Raw genomic sequence first — 6,959 nt, forward strand, 5'->3', positions numbered from 1 at the left:
CAAATGAATGCCAAGCGGTGCACAAAAGGGAGACAGTTCCTCTTAATTGATTTGTTTATTGCTGTTGATTTTATGTGCGTTCTTCAGCAGTTAACAAAAGGCTTGATGCCTGGGGAGGGCTTATGGCTCTGAATGATATCCTTTAGTAGTCCAAGCCTGGGGTTAAGAAATAGAACTGTTCAACAACATATCCCTAATTAGAAGACAAGAGACCAATGGTTCTTGGTTCATTATTTGGCTATGTGTTTAGTTGAATGTGTGTGTAAGTTTTATTTAGGCTTTGAGAAATAGTGAAATAAGGTAAAACATAATGGAAGTTGCCACCTAACTCCATTAAATCCAGAGTGATGGTCTTTAGTCTCCTATGTGGCATGCATTCGTCTTTCCATCTCTGCTGACTGGTTTAAAAATAGTAACAGATTGCAAAATTAAAAGGGGTGGCAGGCAACCTAGTGGTTAAAGCATTGGGCCAGTAACTGAAAGGTTGTTGGATCAAATCCCCGATCTGATAAGGTGAAAATCTGTCACTCTACCTCTGAGCAAGGCAGTTAACCCACTGTTTCCTGGGTGCTGAAAACGTAGATGTTGATTATGGCAGCCCCCAAAACCTCTCTGATTCAGAGGGGGTGGGTTAAATGCAAAAGACACATTTCAGTTGACTGCATTCAGTTGTACAACTGACAACAATATTCCATTCAGCAGACACTTTTATCCACAGCATCTTACATACATTTTACATATGGGTTGTCCTAGGATTTGAATCCACTACCCTTGGGTTACAAGCATCATGCGCTACCAACTTACAGTTGAAGTTGGAAGTTTACATACACCTTAGCCAAATACATTTAAACTCAGTTCTTCACAATCCCTGACATTTAATCCTAGTAAAAATTCCCTGTCTTAGGTCAGTTAGGATCACCACTTTATTTTAAGAATGTGAAATGTCAGAATAATTGTAGAGAATTATTTATTTCATCTTTTATTTCTTTCATCACATTCCCAGTGGGTCAGAAGTTTACGTACACTCAATTAGTATTTGGTAGCATTGCCTTCAAATTGTTTAACTTCGGTCAAACATTTTGGGTATCCTTCCACAAGCTTCCCACAATAAGTTGGGTGAATTTTGGCCCATTCCTCCTGACAGAGCTGGTGTAACTGAGTCAGGTTTGTAGGCCTCCTTGCTCGCACACACTTTTTCTATAGGATTGAGGTCAGGGCTTTGTGATGGCCACTCCAATACCTTGACTTTGTTGTCCTTAAGCCATTTTGCCACAACTTTGAAAGTACGCTTTGGGTCATTGTCCATTTGGAAGACCCATTTGCAACCAAGCTTTAACTTCCTGACTGATGTCTTGAGATGTTGCTTCAATATATCCACATAATTTTCCTGCCTCATGATGCCATTTATTTTGTGAAGTGCACCAGTCCCTCCTGCAGCAAAGCACCCCCACAACATGATGCTGCCACCCCCGTGCTTCACGGTTTGGATGGTGTTCTTCGGCTTGCAAGCCTCCCCCTTTTTCCACCAAACATAACGATGGTTATTATGGCCAAACAGTTCTATTTTTGTTTCATCAGACCAGAGGCCATTTCTCCAAAAAGTACGATCTTTGTCCCCATGTGCAGTTGCAAACCGTAGTCTGGCTTTTTTATGGCGGTTTTGGAGCACTGGCTTCTTCCTTGCTGAGCGGCCTTTCAGGTTATGTCGATATAGGACTAATTTTACTGTGGATATAGATACTTTTGTACCTGTTTCCTCCAGCATCTTCAGAAGGTCCTTTGCTGTTGTTCTGGGATTTATTTGCACTTTTCACACCAAAGTACATTCATCTCTAGGAGACAGAACACGTCTCCTTCCTGAGCGGAATGTCAGCTGCATGGTCCCATGGTGTTTATACTTACGTACTATTGTTTGTACAGATGAACGTGGTACCTCCAGGTGTTTGGAAATTGCTCCCAAGGATGAACCAGACTTGTGGAGGTCTACAATCTATTTTCTGAGGTCTGGGCTGATTTCTTTTGATTTTCCCATGATGTCAAGCAAAGAGGCACTGAGTTTGAAGGTAGGCCTTGAAATACATCCACAGGTACACCTCCAATTGACTCAAATGATGTCAATTAGCCTATCAGAAGCTTCTAAAGCCATGATATCACTTTCTGGAATTTTTCGAGCTTTTTAAAGGCACAGTCAACTTAGTGTATGTAAACTTCTGACCCACTGGAATTGTGATACAGTGAATTATAAGTTAAATAATCTGTCTGTAAACAATTTTTGGAAAAATTCCTTGTGTCATGCACAAAGTAGATGGCCTAACTGACTTGCCAAAACTATAGTTTGTTAACAAGAAATTTGTGGAGTGGTTGAAAAATGAGTTTTAATGACTCCAACCTAAGTGTATGTACACTTCCGACTTCAACTGTATATACTGTAGGTACAAAGGACCGAAGTTACCATGGTGTTAATGTTTCATGAATAAAACCTCACTGTAGTCATGTATCAACGCAGAGTAAAAGTTGGCATTTGTGAGGATGGATACACAAAGAATACAATCAGTATATTCTACTAGCCACTGCCTAAGCTAGGCTATCTGGCGGGTGTGAGCCAGTGGTAACCATAGGGTTGCTTCAGCAGGAGACCTCCAGCTGGGGTAATTTGTAAATTTATTGTCCAAGTCACAGGAGGTTGGTGGCATGTTAATTGGGGAGGACGGGCTTGTGGTAATGGCTGGAACAGAATAAGTTGAATGGTAACAAATACATCAAACACATGGTTTGATGTCATTCCATTTACTCCTTTCCAGCCATTATTATGAGCCGTTCTCCTCTCAGCAGCCTCCACTGTTCCAAGTCTCTCAAATGTTAAAACACTGCAGAACATGACACAAAGAAGGGCTAATTAAGACCAATAGATTGGCGCATGTTCAATTATGATTATTTAGTTCTTTTCAATTCTCAGGTTTCAAAGGGCTTGGGTTGTATAGGGAGAGGGGACTCCATTAGGATTGCATAATATGACAGGGAAGAGAGCGGTGCAGTCCCCTTCAAGGTATATACAATTGAGCTTGAAAGAAGAATGCCTCGCATTAGCAATTCAAAATTAATCCCATATTGTATCAACATAAGACCTCCCTGAATTAATTAGAAATTATTTGGGATGGCAAAACATAACATTCAAATGAACCTTTAGCTTGAGCTAGGCTGTATAAATTGCTCTTTTAAAAAATGTAACTAAGCAAGTCAGTTAAGAACAAATTCTTATTTACAATGACGGCCTACCTCAGCCAAACCCAGACGATGCTGGGCCAATTGTGTGCCGCCCTATGGGACTCCCAACCACGACCAGATGTGATACAGTCTGGATCCAAACCAGGGACTGTAGTGACGCCTCTTGCATTGAGATGCAGTGCCTTAGACCGCTGCGCCACAAACCCAGCTAACAATTCTAGGGAGAGAATGTTTTTGTAACGTTAACTGTAAAGGTACTCTAATGTTTGAGTGTCCAGTTTTCTGTTAGAATGTTCCCCTAACTATCTCTGTTAGCATAAACCTTCTGAGAATCTTTTTGGCATGTTTTGGTGTTAAAGTTATGTCAAGCAGAACTTATCTAGAACGTGGTTAAAATGGTCTCAGAATATAACACATTAATTTGATTGATGGGTTTTATGGGACGTTGTAAGAACATTCACGTGTCCAGTTTTCTAAGGGTTATGAGAATATTCCATCAACGTTTCACCAAATATTCACAGAACATAACTCAGCAAAGGCAGCAGTGATCTCTTCGTCCAGAAACACCACATCAAAGCTGAAAATCATCTGGAGGTTGTGCACAAAGGCACAAATATGGTAGCCAAAGTTCCAGAAATGCATGAAAGATGAGAAATCTATACAGCTTATTATTTTTGTGACCCCCCCCCCCCCCACACACACACACACTTCGAATACTCCATCGTATTCGATGATGACTTCCCCTTTTGAGTTAACGGTGAGTTCTTTGGTGACTGGAGTCCAATCTGAGATCCACAAACTTTTTGGAGGTGGGGCATATGCAGTCTGTGTTGGTGAGGGCAGGCATGGTTGTGTGTCTCCTGAGCTGTTTTTGCCGTCTCTTTGTGCTCCTCGCCTCTCTTTGGATGACCATGGCCTCCATACTCTTGCAGTTAGTCTTAGCAAGTATTTCTGTATGGGGCACACGGTTGCACCAGTTGATTCCCAGGATGGAATCGCTTGAGCTGCTTGTTGTGGCGACTGTAAATGACCCAGTCTTCACAGCTGTAAAGAAGTGTGGTGATGCAGACGGCTTGATAGACGGTGACTTTGGTGTGGAGGTGTAAATCCCTGTTTTGGAAGACCCTGCGTCTGAATTTTCTGAAGGCAGCTGATGCTTGCTTGATCCTATTTTGAATTTTGAGGTCGATGCTGCAGTCCTCCGAGAGAATGCTGCCCAGGTATTTGAAGGACGGAACTATTGCCAGTGATTTGTGTTCAATGGTGAAGACAGGCATGGTGGGTGGAGGACTGGATCTCCATTGGCAGACCACCTCTGTCTTGGTGGTGTCGATTGACAGTCTCATCCTGCTATAGACCCTCACAGCCGCTACAAGGATGGACTGAAGGTCTTCCGAAGTGTGGGCCACAAGAGCACAGTCATCAGCATACTGCAGCTCAAGAACCCGCTCCGTCAAAACCCTGGTGGTTGCTTGGAGCCTATGTTGAATAGGTTTCCATCCAGCCTGAAGTCCACCGCAACACCACTGCTGTCCTCAAGCTCATTGTGGAGAAGCTGGGTGACACATAGGAGGAAGATGTTAAAGAATACCAGTGCCAACACACACCCCTGCCTCACACCGATGCTTACTCCAAAGGGCACTGACTCCTGCCCTCCAATGGCCACCCAAGCCATCATCCCATCAAGGAACTGGCAAAGGATGTTGACAAATTTGTCTGGACAGCCAAATTTGAGTAGAATGCCCCGTAGTAGTTCCCTGCTCACTGTGTCGATATCCCCCGGCTGTTCCCGCAGATGGACTTGTCACCATTGTTCTTATAGATGGTGACAATGTTTGCATCTCGCCACAGTTGGGGGACCATCACCTGGTCCCAAACCTCAGTAATGTACTGGTGGAGCGTTCTGGTGCAGAAGTCTTAAGTAGCTCTGCCGGGATGCTGTCAGTGCCAGGAGTCTTGTTGTTCTTGAGGGAACGGATAGCTGATAACACCTCTTAGAAAGTTGGCAAATGGTTGAGGTCTTGAATGGGTGGACAGACAGGTAGTTTTTCCAGGATGGAGTGCTCTGTAGGAGAATGCTGATTGAGTAGTGCTTCAAAGTTGTCAGCCCACCTAATCAGGATCTGCTTTTGGTCCTTCAAGAGAGTCAGACAATCAGCTGTTTTCATGGGGGTGATGGAGCAACTTCTAGTGGCATAGATAGCTTTAGTTGAGTTGTAGAAATTGTGCATGTTTTTTTTGTCTGCATAAATTTGGATTTCCTGTGCCTTATTCGTCCACCATTCGTTCTGCAGCGCACGCAAGGTTGTTTGCACTTCCTTGCGCGATGTGTGCCATTGCTTGCGAAGGGTTGCAGATGTGGATGTGTTGAGAGTAGCCCTGTGCACTTTGTGCATATTGTCCAGTATGGCTGTGATGGTGTCAGAGTTCTCATTGAACCAGTCTTGATGTTTCCTTCCTCTGTAGCCAAAGGAGTGGGCCGCTGCCTGATAGAGCACTGAGCTAATAGATGCCCACTTCTGGTCCATGGGGTCCTCTGCACTCAGAAGAGACTCAGTCTCCCTCAGCCTTTCAGCGAGAGAGCGACGGAACTCGTCCCTTACTGCAGTTTTCTCAAGCTGGATACAGTGCAGACTCCTCTTACTGGACTTCTGCAGGCGTTGGAGGGGACGTATTCTCACCTGGAGTTTTGGCAGTATAATACGGTGATCTGTCCAGCATTCTGCACCCCTCGTGGCAGGTGTCAGCAGGACGTCATTAGTGTCAGAACGTCTCACTATGATGTAGTCAATCAGGTGCCAGTATTTGGAGCGTGGGTGCATCCATGATGTCTTGTATTTGTTCTTCTGCTGGACCAAGGTGTTGGCGACAATGAGATTGTGCTCGGCACATAGAGTTAGCAGTCTCACTCCGTTCTCATTGACCTGGCCAACACTATGCCTACCCAGCACTCTGTTCCATATCCTGTTGTTCTGTCCCACCCTAGCGTTGAAGTCACCCAGCAGAAAGATGGCCTCATCTCATCTAGTGACTAGTAGAAGTAGTCCTTTGCCTCATTTTCAGATGGTAACGTTGGTGCGTATGCACTGAGAAAAGTAGCATAACGCATCTTAGCTAGGGGGATACGGAGAGACATGAGTCTTTCACTTATGCTGACAGGTGTTTCGGTGAGGTTGGGTAGAATGCTGTTCTTAATTGCCAGTCCCACACCGTGCTGTTGTTGTCCACCCAGAGGGTAACCTTTCCAGGAAAAAGGTGCAACCTTCTACCTCCTCTTTCAGGGAACCTTCATCCAGGAACCTGGTCTCACTCAGGGCAGCAATGTCAATGTTGTAGCGCCTTAGTTCTGCAGCAATCAAAGCTGTTCTCCGATGGGGTCTATCGCTATTATCGTCAGTGTCCCAAAGATTCAGGGGAATTATTTTCTTTTGCATTTTTTGACCGCTGAGTGGAACTCCCGATAGGTGCGGTAGCCTATCCTGGATGGAGTGAGTGGGCAATTTTTAGGCCACCCTTTCTAGACCTCTCCCCAGCTGGGGTGAGCAGTGTGACTCCTAAATAGGGCAGTTCAGTCACACAGGGGTCTGCCGAGAGCAGCTGCCACTCCAGTCCCAGCTGTTGGTGACCATAATAGCCCTGTGCCGCTGGCATGCAGGGGTCTGATTAAGGGCTCCCGGTGCATTCACTCCTGCCCCTGTCACCAGACATCCCAACACCGCCAGACTTTAGCCTGG

The 6,959-nt window shown here is 44.8% G+C and overlaps 1 pseudogene; it reads right to left on the reverse strand.

Annotated features, from left to right (window-relative positions):
* Nucleotides 1-4,678: 4,678 nt before the first annotated feature.
* On the reverse strand, nucleotides 4,679-6,659 carry LOC120050619 (annotated as a pseudogene).
* Between the last annotated feature and the right edge of the window lie 300 nt (nucleotides 6,660-6,959).

Source organism: Salvelinus namaycush, chromosome 7, assembly GCF_016432855.1.
Source record: "Salvelinus namaycush isolate Seneca chromosome 7, SaNama_1.0, whole genome shotgun sequence".
In the NCBI taxonomy this organism is placed as follows: Eukaryota; Metazoa; Chordata; class Actinopteri; order Salmoniformes; family Salmonidae; genus Salvelinus; species Salvelinus namaycush.